Consider the following 13,956-nt stretch of genomic DNA (forward strand, 5'->3'; position numbering starts at 1 on the left):
CCCAGGATCTGGTTTTATATTTTATAAGTTAAGAAGTTAGCCTGTTACTGTTTCATGGATGCTGCTGGAGGACACACGGCTTTTGGGTCAGAAACAAAGGGCACAGGATACCATATTAATGTCAGTTCTTCAAGCTGCCAAGTCCCCCAGGGGCTACACAATAAGCCTGGATGGATGCTGTACTTACACACAATGGGTCTGTGTCATAGTTGAGGAGCACTGATCTTGGGAATTCCACTGCTTTTTATTGACAGCCATAAGCAAGTCTGCATGTTCTCCAGGAGGTGGAAGGGTTACAACATCTCAAGGGTACCAGTGGCATAAGCCATCTTGAGAAATGGCACAGAAAAAAGAACAGTCAGGGCTTTGTAGCTTTGGCACACCCAGGAAGTCATGTAGGAGCACAGGAAGAGCAAGGGGATGATATCTTTATAGATTGTGGATATATATATGTATGTATCTTATATAAATAATACCTATCTATATTTAGTTGTCATGGTCTGAATAGCAATGATGTATTACTATATTTAACATACTGTGACATTTCAATTAAATTAGGTAAAAACTGCATGTAGTGGAAATACTGTAAGGTGGTCTCCGTGATTCTCACTTCTTGGTGTTCATGGCTCTGTATTATCCACTCCTACTGAGTGTGGATGGGACCTGTGACTTGATTCTAACCAACAAAATGTGGCAAAGGTGATGGGATGGGTCGGTTAAATAAGATTGTCTTGTCAGCAGATTCACTCTAGAGACTCTTTGCTGGCTTGATGAAGTAAGCAGCTGTGTTGGGAAGCCCAGGTAGCCAGAGATTTGGGGCAACCTCTAGGACCTGATGGTAGGCCCTGCCCAATAGCCAGCAGGAAGCCAGATTTTCAGTCCTATAACTGTAAAGAAATGAATTCGTCTGACAACCTAAGTGAACTTCGAAGTGAACTCATCCCCAGTCCCCAAATGAGAATGTAGAGCAGCTAAAACCTTTACTGAGGTCTCTGAGACCCTAGGCTGAGGACATAGGTAAGCCATACTCAGACTCCTAATCCACAGAAACTGTGAGGTGGTAAGAGCATGCTGTTTTAGCCACTAAATGCATACTCGTTTGTTACACAGCAAAGATAACGAAAACGCTCCAGTGATTCAACACGTATCAGTGATATCTTTTAAGAAGAGCAATTCCAATGACTAGTTTAATCAATGTAAACTCATCAAAGTAACACTTCTGAAGTCAAATACATCCTAGAATTTCATTTTTGATGTACTTTTCTTTTAAAATTTAGCATATTTACAGAGTTCTGCAACCATCACTACAATCAATTTTAGGACGTTTGCATCACTCCATAAGGAAATGTAGTACCCACTGGCAGTCGCTCTCCATTTCCCCCCAACTTGCCCCATCCCAACCCTAGGCAACCACTAATCTACCCTCTCTCTTGATCCGCCTATTCTGGACATGTCATATCAGTGACATCACACAGTATGTGGTCTTTGGGGACTGGCTTTTTCACCTAGCATATGTTTTCAAGGTTCGTTCATGCTGTAGCCTGTATCAGTACTTCATTTCTTTTTGTTACCAAATAATATCTCACAGTATGGATATGTCACATTTTATTTATCCATTCATTCATCAGTTGATGGACATTTGGGTTGTTTCCACTTTTGAGCTGTTACGAACATACATGTACATGTTTTTGTGTGTACATATATTTTCATTTCTCGAGGAGTGTGATTGATGAGTTATATGGTAACTCTGTGTTTAATCTTTCGAGGAAATGCCAGACTATTTTCTAAAATGGCTGCACCATTTTCCATCCCCACCAGCAGGTGTACAAATGTTCCAATTTCTCCACAACCGCATCAACACTTGTTACTCTCTGTCTTAATTATAGGCATCTGAGTGTGTGTGAAGCAGTATCACACTGTGGGTTTGATTCTTTTATATATTTATTTATTTATTTATGGCTGTGTTGGGTCTTTGTTTCTGTGAGAGGGCTTTCTCCAGTTGTGGCAAGCGGGAGCCACTCTTCATCGTGGTGCGCGGACCTCTCACTATTGCGGCCTCTCTTGTTGCGGAGCACAGGCTCCAGACGTGCAGGCTCAGTAGTTGTGGCTCACGGGCCTAGTTGCTCCGTGGCATGTGGGATCTTCCCAGACCACGGCTTGAACCTGTGTCCCCTGCATTGGCAGGCAGATTCTCAACAACTGCGCCACCAGGGAAGCCCGGGTTTGATTCTTATATCCCACGTGGCTCATGACGTTGAGAATCTTTCCATGTGATTTTCTTTACACTCTGACCATTTGCTCTTATTCAGAAATAGCTACATATTTTTGAGGAGTAGAGACTCAATACAGCTGATATATATTGTATGATGTCATTTGAGCATATGTTTGTGTCTGTGTGATAGTATAAGGTCCAAATAATCCATGCAAGATTATCTCCACTGATGTAGGGATTTGTATTTTGGAAAGAAAGAGGCACAGAAGAGTTAAGGGACAATAAAACAAAAGAGACCAATTCAAAATCATAGAGAAAACTGAAGGTTAAGTTGGTTAAGTTCAGGAAAGCAAGAATCCAAAAGTTAGAGAGCACATGGTAAAAATCCAAGGTGAAGCAAGATGAGTGCTGTTTGTGAAATGCGATGGAATATCTTTTGCAACCCCTTATGGACCATTAGAGTCTTAGAACATTGGAGGTTTGGGCCAATTTATGGGTACAGGGTCAATGAGAACTGTTCAGTGTTTAACGTCTCCATTCTTGCCTTGCATTAGGTACTTTAAGGCTACAGAACATCTCTCCACCCCTAAAAAATAAAGAAAAGAGAAGAAAAATAGAACCAGAAGGAGGCTTACTGATTATATTGTCTGGACCTGGTACTATCAATGTGAGCTGACAATAGGTAAGTCAGAAACATAAAGCTGAAAACCCACATGTAAACTGGAGGATGGAAAAGATGTGGGAATGGCGATGGCTAATGATAGGGCCTAGATTGTTGTCAGTATAAAGTTTGGGAGAAGAGATATCATTATTTTCCTGGGTTAAGAGAAAAATCCAAATTTAAGTAGTATCAGTGTGAAGTCCAGGGATGAAACAAAAGAAAACAAATAAAATGAGTAACAAGATGTAGAAGGCAGCAAGTCCAAATTATTTATAACATTTAAAAGTTAAAGATCCTGGGACTTCCCTGGCGGTGCAGTGGTTAAGAATCCTGCACCTGCCAATGCTGGGAACATAGGTTGGAGCCCTGGTCTGGGAAGATCCCACATGCCGCAGAGCAACTAAGCCTGTGTGCCACAACTACTGAGCCTGAATTCTAGACCCCGTGAGCCACAACTACTGAGCCCGCATGCCACAACTACTGAAGCCGGTGCACCTAGAGCCCGTGCTCCGCAACAAGAGAAGCCATCGCAATGAGAAATCCGTGCACCGCCATGAAAAGTAGCCCCCGCTCACCACAACTAGAGAAAGCCCGCACGCAGCAACAAAGACCCAACACAGCCCAAAATAAATTAATTAATTAAAAAAAAAGTTAAAGATTCTGATCACACATAAATTTTTGTCTCTTTAAAGAGCCATCTCCCTAGGCATAGTCACACACAAAAATGCAGTTTAACTCCTCATTTCCTGGATAGGGAACTAAGAATCAAAGAAATGAGATTTATCCAATTAAGCTAATACTGGCTATATTAATAGACACAAAAACTAGAACTGAGATCTAATCCCAAATACAGTGATTTTTCTTTTTCAGTATTAATTCAACTACATTTTCAAGCCAGTTGCAAGCTAGGTCTGGTTCTTTATGATATAAAATGGTGGGAATATTTATTAAGGACATGATTAATTCAGTTTCTCTTTCTCTACTTCCCAGTTTACTCTATGACTATCACCTCAGGAAATTCCATTCTGAGACCTACACGCTTACCTGTTCTCTACCATTATCCAGGCATAATATAAGGTCTAGATTCCACTTATTTTACCATGGATAAAACACTGTATGAATACTGTACAAACAATGTACAAACATTATACTTGTACAAGAGGAATTAATGTCTCTAACAGTGATTGGTACTCTAACAAAGATTGCTCTGAGTTTATTATTAAAACACAAAATTACATGTAAACTTGACTGATCTAACCCACCTAAGTGGTTTTCTTTCACTGCAGAATAAAATAATATGAAGCAACATCAACTAAAACCAAATAAACAATATAAATGGTCTTGAACAGTTGAATATAAACAACATACAGGTATGCCTAAAGCTTATTATTTATTTATTTTTTGCGGTACGCGAGCCTCTCACTGTTGTGGCCTCTCCCATCTCGGAGCACAGGCTCCGGACGCACAGGCTCAGCGGCCATGGCTCATGGGCCCAGCTGCTCCGCGGCATGTGGGATCCTCCCAGACCGGGGCACGAACCCGCGTCCCCTGCATCGGCAGGCGGACTGTCAACAACTGCGCCACCAGGGAAGCCCTAAAGCTCATTATTTAAATGAAAACTTTAGGCAACTTGCTGTCTTTTACAGTTTTTTTTTTTCATTTTTTAAAAAATGTGCATTGCACAATGTATATGCCAGAAACAGTTGTGGCCTACTTAGAATGCTAAATGTTAAATTTCTGAATCAATAATAACCTCTCTGTTTCCAAGATATTTATAAATCTTTCCTCCTCTTTAGGGTCTTCAAGGACTGTATACCATCAAGAAACTAAAGAATGTTGTACAAAGCATTTGCACACCGTAGATGAGCTTAGTGAATATTTGTTGATAATGAGGTTGATGATAAATTATCACTGATTTTTTTATATCTCAGAGTGGTTTCTCTGCACTGGAACGTTTCTTGTTAAAGATGATGTTTTCCTCCTAAACTTTGGTTTTTAACACCCCTTGATGACTGCCTTTACAGAAATTGATGTAAGAAAGTTGCCATCCTGTTCTCTGCATCCCAGTGGCAATTACAAAGAGTTTATAGAGCTTGAATGAATTCTTTTTAAGCCCCTGTTTAGATAAATTTTCAGCATTTATCCAATTACAACAGATATTTGCACACACCAGAACTTTGCAAAAGTAGTTATAAAACGTTTTAAAATCTATTTTCACAAAACCAGACTTTTACAAATGCAGTTTTAAGATGATGTATCCAGTATTTCTAATGAGGAAATAATTGGCTTTGTGGGGGAACACACCTTGAATGACCGTTTTGTGCAAAGAGTTAGGTCCCAGAGGCAGGTCAATCAGAGAGCGTACAATGGAAGACGGGCTAGATTCCTCTGTACAGGTAGATGCTCTAAATATGTCAAATATTCACATTTAAGTTGTATGCATAACTGCAAGGACTCTTATCTTCCAGTACAATCTGCCGTAAACACATTTCTGGTATGAGTGTTTCTTGTAAAAAAAGAAATTGGCAGAGTACTACCATTTGAAAGGTGAGGTACACATACAGGGTGATGAGACAATACACAACCTTAACCAGGTCAGTAGAAGCATGAGTTCGGAACCGGAATTAACCAAAAAAAGCTGCCTCTTCCCCTTTTAAGCACTGCCTCTTCATCACCATCTGCTGAATCTCTGACGATCTTGGGAGGAACAATGCTTGCCACCATCTGCGAAATGGGGCTGAAGCATATACATTGACTGCTACTTCTGCTGACCTGAGAGCAGATGATTGCTATTTTATATCTCAAAACCACATTGCTTTAGCATCCTTTAGTTTTAGAAAGCAATTTATGTTAAACCTATCATAAATTAAGCATCGTACTTTGACCTCACCATCTTAATAATTTGCTCCATACCTTTTATTTAGCATTTAGCAATTCTTCAGCATTGTGATAGTTGCTTAGATGGAATTTAAAGGGATAAAAAGGAGATAAGGTTTCCTCCCTAAAGAAATGTACTTTCTAGTAGACAGCAATATGAACACATAAGTTACTAATTTTAGTGATTCCTCTGTAAATCTGGCTCCCTTATTGGATTATGGGCAGGATTAGGTTTTATTCATTTTTGTATCTTCATTGTCTAGAATGGTTCCTGGGGCATAGTTGGTATTCATTAAATATTTGTTGATTGAGTGTGAAATAGTTAGGGAAATATATGTAAATATGTAATTGGCCTTTGTTTTGTTGAAGCAGGATTAAATATGTACAGAAACAGGCCTGGAGACCTGGAGGAATAATGAATAGCACCCAGAAAAGAGGATCTTTAAAAGAAGAGTAGAATGTGTACTGTTAAGGGTAAAGAAGCATTCAGAGCTCTAGTGTAGGAGGAAATATAAACCCAGGACACAGAATGAGAAAGGAGTATGGTCTCTTGACTGAACTTCAGTCTTGAAAAATTGCTGGAGCTATACGGGGCCAGGTAAAGCAGGGCCAGATTATCAATAGCCCTGGAAGTCTGGGGTTTAAATTTGATTGCACAAGCTGTGAGTTACCTCTATTAGTCTTTCTTCAGAAGAAATGTGATCAATGTTTTGTTTCAGGGAAATGTCTATTAGAAGTTAAAGGATGACATACAGTAAGATAGTTATGTGGATAATCATATATAGTCACATAGTTCAGTTAAGAAAGTGTTTGAAATAATGGTCTCCCAGGCATCGGGTAGGGATGCAGGGTTGAAATGAAGGTTGTGAGAAAGTAGAGAGTGTACTGAATCCAAGAACTGAGAGAAAAAGAGAATGACCCACATCCTAAGATAGGGAATATAAAAAATACATCCAGGGACTATTACAGAGAACAGTTTCATGGATTTGTGTTGGGTTTTGGAGGCTGAGAGGCAGGGGCAAATGAGAAATCTTTATTTGTTAGTTTCATTATTTTGAGAATCAAACTGAAGACAGTTTAGTAAAAGAGAGGAGCCAATCAAAAAAGAAGTATGCTGTAAGGAAAGATAGAAGTGTTGGGGTAAGGTTTATCATCAACGAAAACCTATGTAACCTGTGTTTCACAGGCTGCGCATAACAGACATGAAGAGGGTTTATAGGAATATCAAAGGGCAGTGTTTGTCTGGCTTTAGTTCCACTAACACCCTTAGTGATTCTAAATTTTTGGAGACATTTCTTGTCAACGTGAGAACTCTCTTCTTGCTTTCCATTTTGTCCACTTGTGCTATACATCAGTCCAGTGATATCTCCTGTATGATTGCGGGGTCACATATTCCCACCCAAGCTGCTAGCTCACTATTGCCTTTCCCCCTCCTCTGGTCCAGATATGGGCTGGGACAACTTGGCATCCTAGGCAACTATGTCAATTCTCTCCTCTAACATGCTCCCGTAAATGAGGACAGTGAACTTCCCTCCAAATTGTGCCACCTGTTACACATGCTATGAAACTGAGACGTTACTGAATAAAGTGTCAACTTCAGCCCTCCCTGCCCCCCAGAACTAAAACTGAGCTCATAGGTCCAAGACTGGGAGAAATCAGGCTTATTTCAATACTGACCAAAAATTTTTAAGTGCTTTTAACATTATAGGGAGTATAGAAGATATCACTGACTCTAGGTTTAATCTCCAATTTTATTTTCAACATAAGGTTTTTATACATGCAGTCTACCTGGAGAGAAATACGTCCTAAATAATCAGACCTGGGGGTCAATACCTCATGGCCAACACTGGTCATCACCATGTCTATTATAATCCTTGCTGATTTCAGGTTTCTGAATTCCCATCCTCTTGCATCTTGGGTCTGGTTTCAAGTTTTATGCCTCAAACTTTCTATTTTTAACCTCCAATCCTGATCCTTCGTTTAAGCAACTAAACATTATGAAGCTTTAGAAATCAAATCAAAAAGTAAAATGTTAATTGTATAAAAACACCACAAATAAAACATGTGTTACTTTTGTGATGAAAGGGAAGTGTTTGGGAGGCAAAGTGCAGAGGAAGGAATTAGAACATCAGTGTTTCTAAACAAACTGCAGAAAATTGAAATGGTTTGCGTGAGTCAGTTTGTGCACGTGTGTGTGTGTGTGTGTGTGTGTGTGTGTGTCTGATGAAAGCAGAAGAAAAAAAATGAAAAAATTATTTTTAACCTGCAGGCTGCAAAGTGTTGCCAAAGGATCACACAAGCCATCTCCTTTGCTGAACAGACTGGGGCTAGCTGCAAGGGCCACAGTTAACAATTTGGGTGTAGAGTTCTAAAAGCCATATCTGATTCTCTTCACTGTGACATGACAATAGCACCGATAACCCTCAGGTTCTGTGATAAAATCAGGTTTAAATGAGGTCATAAAGGTGGGGCCCTCATGATGGGATTAGTGCCTTATAAGAAGAGAACTTGCTTGCTCTTTCTACCTTGTGAGGGCACAGCAAGATGATAATCTTCAGTAAGCCAGGAGGAGAGCTCTCACCAGAACTGAACCCTACTGGACCCTGATTTTGGACTTTCCAGTCTCCAGAATTGTGAAAAATAAATTTATGTTGTTTTAAGCCACAAATCAGAGGTATTTTGTTATGAGAGCCTAAGCTAAGACATCTTGGAATGTGAGGCAGTGAGTGGGGGGCCACTGGGCTTAGATTGAGAGAGCCTAGTTGCCCTGTAAAGAGATAGGCTTGATACTCTTGCCAAAGGAAATTGCTGATGCATTTTCCTTCTCTCTACATAGGCTGAGATTTTTTCCCATGTATTTCATCAATTCTTAATGTAAATCACTCCTGGTTCATCAATCATTCACCCAAATATGCTTTAGTCCTAAACTGAAAATGACTTATATCCTCAGGTTGAAATAGATATCTTCCTTTCAACAATAAAATCTGAAAAAAGTGAGATGAGGGATTATTGAATGCACCAGAAATTTCACTTTCTAAAACAAAAGTAAAATAAAAAGCAGAATCAATTCACACTGGCACATTAAACTGACACAATCCCACTGTTATTGGGGTGTTCCCTTTTATGAACGAACAATTTTCTTTGATTTTTGTAGGCAATGGAAGTGAAAAGCAGCTTCAGGGGATCATTGAAATATTATTATGTGAATTTTATTATGTTCTTACAAACCTTATATCTATAGCTGATTACTTCTAGATGTTCGGAAAAACTAATTTTGACTTCTTTTCCCAATGGTTACACAAATGGGAAGACTAAAGATGATAAAATGAGCAAGTTCTATGCTTTTTAAAATAATATTGTTTTCTTTCTAATTTTACAAGCAATGCATGTTCATTGCAGACAACTAGAAATACATAAAGCATAAAGTAAAAATTAAGTATCACCCATAACCCCCACCCTGAAGAGATAACCATCATTAGTATTTTGATGCATTTCTTCCCAGTGTCTACATATATATTTTTTTAAATTTATGTATAATTGACCTACAATACTCTGTTAGTTCCAGGTGCATATTTGATATTTCTATATATTATGAAATGATCACCATGATATGTCTAGTTACCATCTGTCACCAAAGATATTACAATATAATTGACTATATTCCCTAAGCTGTATTTCATCCCTGTGATTCATTTATTTTTGGAAATGGAATCTCCTATACACATTCACTCACCCCCTTCCCCTCTGACAACCATGTATTCATTCTCTCTATATATGAGTCTATCTCTGTTTTGTTATGTTTGTTCATTTGTTTTGTTTAGATTCCACATATAAGCGAAATCATATGGTGTTTGTCTTTCTCTGACTTATTTCACTTAGCATAATACCCACTATGTTTATCCATGTTGTAGCAAATGACAAGATTTCATTCTTTTTTATGGCTGAGTAATATTCCATTGTATAGATATACCACAGCATATTTATCCATTATTTATTTATCCACTCTATATTTATTGCAGCATTATTTACACTAGCCACTGATAGATATAGGGGTGAATATCTCTTTTTAATTTAGTGCTTTTGTCTTCTTTGGGTACATACCCAGAAGTAGAATTACTGGATCATATAGTAGTTTTATTTTTAATTTTTTGAGGAATTTCCATACTGTTTCCCATAGTGGCTGTATCAGTTTACATTCCCACCAACAGCGTACTAGGGTTTCCTTTATTCCACATCCTTGTCAACACTTGTTATTTGTCATCTTTTTGATAATAGCCATTCTGACAGGTATGAGGTGATACCTCATTGTGGTTTTAATTTGTATTTCCCTGTTGAGCAACTTTTCATGTGCCTGTTGGTTATTTGTATGTCTCCTTTGAAAAAAAATGTCTATTCAGATCCTCTGCCTATTTTTTAATTGGGTTTTTTTTTTATGTTGAATCATATAAGTTCTTTGTATATTTTGGATATTAACCCTGTACTAGATGTATCTTTTGCAAATATCTTCTCCCATTCAGTTGTTGGCCTTTTCATTTTGTTGATAGCTTCCTCTGCCGTGCAAAAGTCCTATTTGTTTATTTTTGCTTTTGTTTCCCTTGACTGAGGAGACAGATCCAAAAAAATATTGCTAAGACAGATGTTAAATAGTATACTGCATATGTTTTCTCCTTGGAGTTTTATGGCTTCAGATCTTACATTAAATCTTTAATCCATTTTGAGTTTATTTTTGTATATGTTGTGAAAAAGTAGTCCAGTATGATTCTTTTGCATGTGTCTGTACAGTTTTCCCAACACCATTTATTGAAGAGGCTGTCTTGTTCCCATTATATGTTCTTGTCATAGATGAATTGACCATATAAGCATGGGTTTATTTCTGGGATCTCTATTCTGTTCCATAGACCTGTGTGTCTGTTCTTGTTCTAGTACCATATTGTTTTGATTACTATAGCTTTGTAGTATAGTTTGAAATCAGTGATTGTGATACATCCAGATTTGTTCTTCTTTCTCAAGATTGTTTTTGCTATTTGGGTTGTTTTTTGTTTCTATACACATTTTAAATTTTTCTGTTCTAGTCCTGTGAAAAATGTTATTGGTATTTTGATAGGAATTGCACTAAATCTGTAGTTTGCCTTGGGTAGTATTGTCATTTTAACAATATCAAGTCTTCCCATCCATGAGCACAGTATATCTTTCCATTTGTTTGTATCATCTTCCATTTCTTTCATCAATGTCTTATAGTTTTCCAAGCTGAGTACAAGTTTTTTTTACCTACTTGCTTAGATATATTCCTAGGTATTTTATTCTTTTTGATGTAATTTAATGTGGGATTGTTTTCTTAATTTATTTTCTGATACTTTTTTGTTAGTGTGTAGAAAAGCAACATATTTTTGGATATTAATTTTATATCCTGAAACTCTACTGAATTCATTGGTGAGTTCTCATAGTTTTTGGGTGGTATCTTTAGGATTTTCTATAATCATGTCATCTGAAAACAGTAACAGTTTTACTTCTTCCTTTCCAACTTGGATTCTTTTTATTTATTTTCCTTGTCTGACTGCTGTATGACTAGGACTTCCAATATTATGTTGAATAAAAGTAGGGAGAGTGGGCATCCTTGTCTTGTTCCTAATCTTGGAGGAAATGCTTTCAGCTTTTCACAGTTGAGTATGATGTCAGCTGTGGGCTTGTCATATATGACTTTTATTATGTTGAGGTATATTCACTTTGTTGAATTTTTTTAAATCATAAGTCAATGCTGAATTTTGTCAAAAGCTTTTCCAGCATCTATTGAGATGATCATATGCTTTTTATTCTTCAATTTGTTAATGTGTTATATCACACTGATTGATTTGCAGATACAGTATTTGACCAACCTTGCATCCCTGGGATAAATCCCATTTGATCATGGCGTATAATCCTCGAACATGTTAGTGAATTTAGTTTGCTAATATTTTGTTGAAGATTTTTTCATCTATGTTCATCAGTAATATTGGACAGTAATTTTCTATCAGGATGATGCTGACCTCGTAGAATGAGTTCGGAAGCATTCTTTCCCCTGAAAATTTTTGGAATAGTTTGAGAAAGAAAAGTGTTAACTCTTCTTTAAATGTGACACCATCTGGTGCTGGAATTTTGTCTGTCTGAATCTGCTATACCACATTTATTCCCAATTAATAAGTGGGGGTTAAGTGGGGGAGAGGAGAATCAGAGATAAGGACTTGAGGTGTTTGGTATTTGCTTCTTTTTTTCATAATTCTCAATTTTCATTTCCTAGTCGAAATTTCAGCTGATTTGACACATGGGAGTAGTCTAGGAATAATGTAACAGGGGCTGTCTTCAATTACTGAAGATAGTCCACAAGCCATTTGGTAACAGGATAGGAAAAAAAGTATATTATGTTGATTTATTTCAAGCAGAGCTATTTAAATGAGGATGCTAATATGTTGCTATCCTGGTCACATAATTGAGTTATTACAAATCAAGTGACTTGAGTTTTTGCCTTTTTTTTTTGGTGCTTATTGCAGCTTCTGTTGGCCATGATTTAAATTTTAAGAAGCACATTTTAGTTCTTTCAGTGATATTCATTTATAAAAGTCCTAAAGGGATTTGATTCCCTAATGAGAGGTATAACACTTGTGACTGAAATCCCACATAAGATGTAAATTGTATTTTCACTCATCAATGGCTTAATAGTGCAAAAACTCTTAGACAAATAATTAGCTTTCCAATAGGAAGGTAAACAAAACTATAAATTATGATTAGATATGTGTTCTTCCCTGCAGAGACAAATTAGTCAACACTATTCTTCAGCTGTGATACATAGATGTTATAATATTGAGAGAGCTTTGTGAATAAATTTGGTAAAAATAAAGAGTCTGAAAACTGTACTCTTTTGTTCATGATATGGATGTATGTTGTAATTTAATGCCTTGATTTGTATCTTACTCGGTCATTTTCCCTTTCTTTGTTACAGATAAAGGAAATCAAGAGGAGAATTTAAATGTTTTTAATTGCAAGGGGGAAATAAATACACTCAAGGAAGGCTTGTGTTTGATAACATTTTCCAATTGGAAGTTCCTATGACAATGCCAGATTTCCCTCAACCATTTATTTACATAAAAAGCTTGCCACTTAAAGGCATACATTTAAAGCAATAAAATGTCTAATATTAAAAAGCAGGGTTTTTTTTTTCTTTCTTTCTTCAGTCTTCCAAAAATGAGTGTTTTTTTAAGAACGGAATTTTGTATTAGCCAGCTCAGGCTGCCATAACAAAATACCACAGACTGGGTGACTTAGGTTATTCTTCTCATAAATGGTGAGGAAAAAAGAGACAAGCAATGGGCCTAAAATATATTACCGTCTTCTTGGCGCCAGTATCATGTAAGATGAATCTAGAAAGATGATTTCATTTAATCTTTATAACCCTGTAGTACTTCATGATCTGTATTTATAAGTTAACTAATTATAGTTCAGGATAAGCATTCACTTATCAAAAACCATACAATTAGTAAATAGTAGAGCAGGTATTTAGCCCAGGTTTATGTAACCCCAAAACTTTTATTTTTTCAATAAAATACTACTCTTGATTTCTTGCTATAGTCTTTCAATAGTGGGAACAATCTTCATGTGATATGTCTATTTCACACGTTTTCAAATTATATAATGTGATTGAGGAATATTAGATGTAATGGACACCATAATCATCCAATTCAAACTTTTCATTTTGCTTGAAAGGAAATAAACTCAAAGTGATAAAATGCCATATCAGGGCTTTACAACTTGTTATTGAGAAAAATAATACAAAATTTCATATTGTTGCGGTCCTGCACACACCTGCGAACTCCCCCGGAGAGGAACCAGCACGAAGGAAGAACACCAAGAGCCAGTGTAGATCAAAAGTATATTAGTAATAGGCGTTTATTAAGCACAGAAGCACAAACCGATCGGGGCCTCACCAAAAGAAGGGGTGAGACCCCGAGTCTTGTACAGGTGTGGTTTTTATACCCCAGGGTAAACAGGATGTTCGTTCTAATTTCAAAAGCTTGGGTCAGCCACCGGGAACCCAAAGTCTTTCTGTTCACATTATGCTGGCAAGCAAAACTCAATTTCCCAGAAGCTAAGTCAAGCGTTTAGCGATAGAAGCAGTTACAGTACAAAGAGTTTCAAATCAAAGCATTTCATCATTAATTCCAGGTATTACAATCCA

Source organism: Neophocaena asiaeorientalis, unplaced genomic scaffold, assembly GCF_003031525.2.
Source record: "Neophocaena asiaeorientalis asiaeorientalis breed wild unplaced genomic scaffold, Neophocaena_asiaeorientalis_V1.1 scaffold57, whole genome shotgun sequence".
In the NCBI taxonomy this organism is placed as follows: domain Eukaryota; kingdom Metazoa; phylum Chordata; class Mammalia; order Artiodactyla; family Phocoenidae; genus Neophocaena; species Neophocaena asiaeorientalis.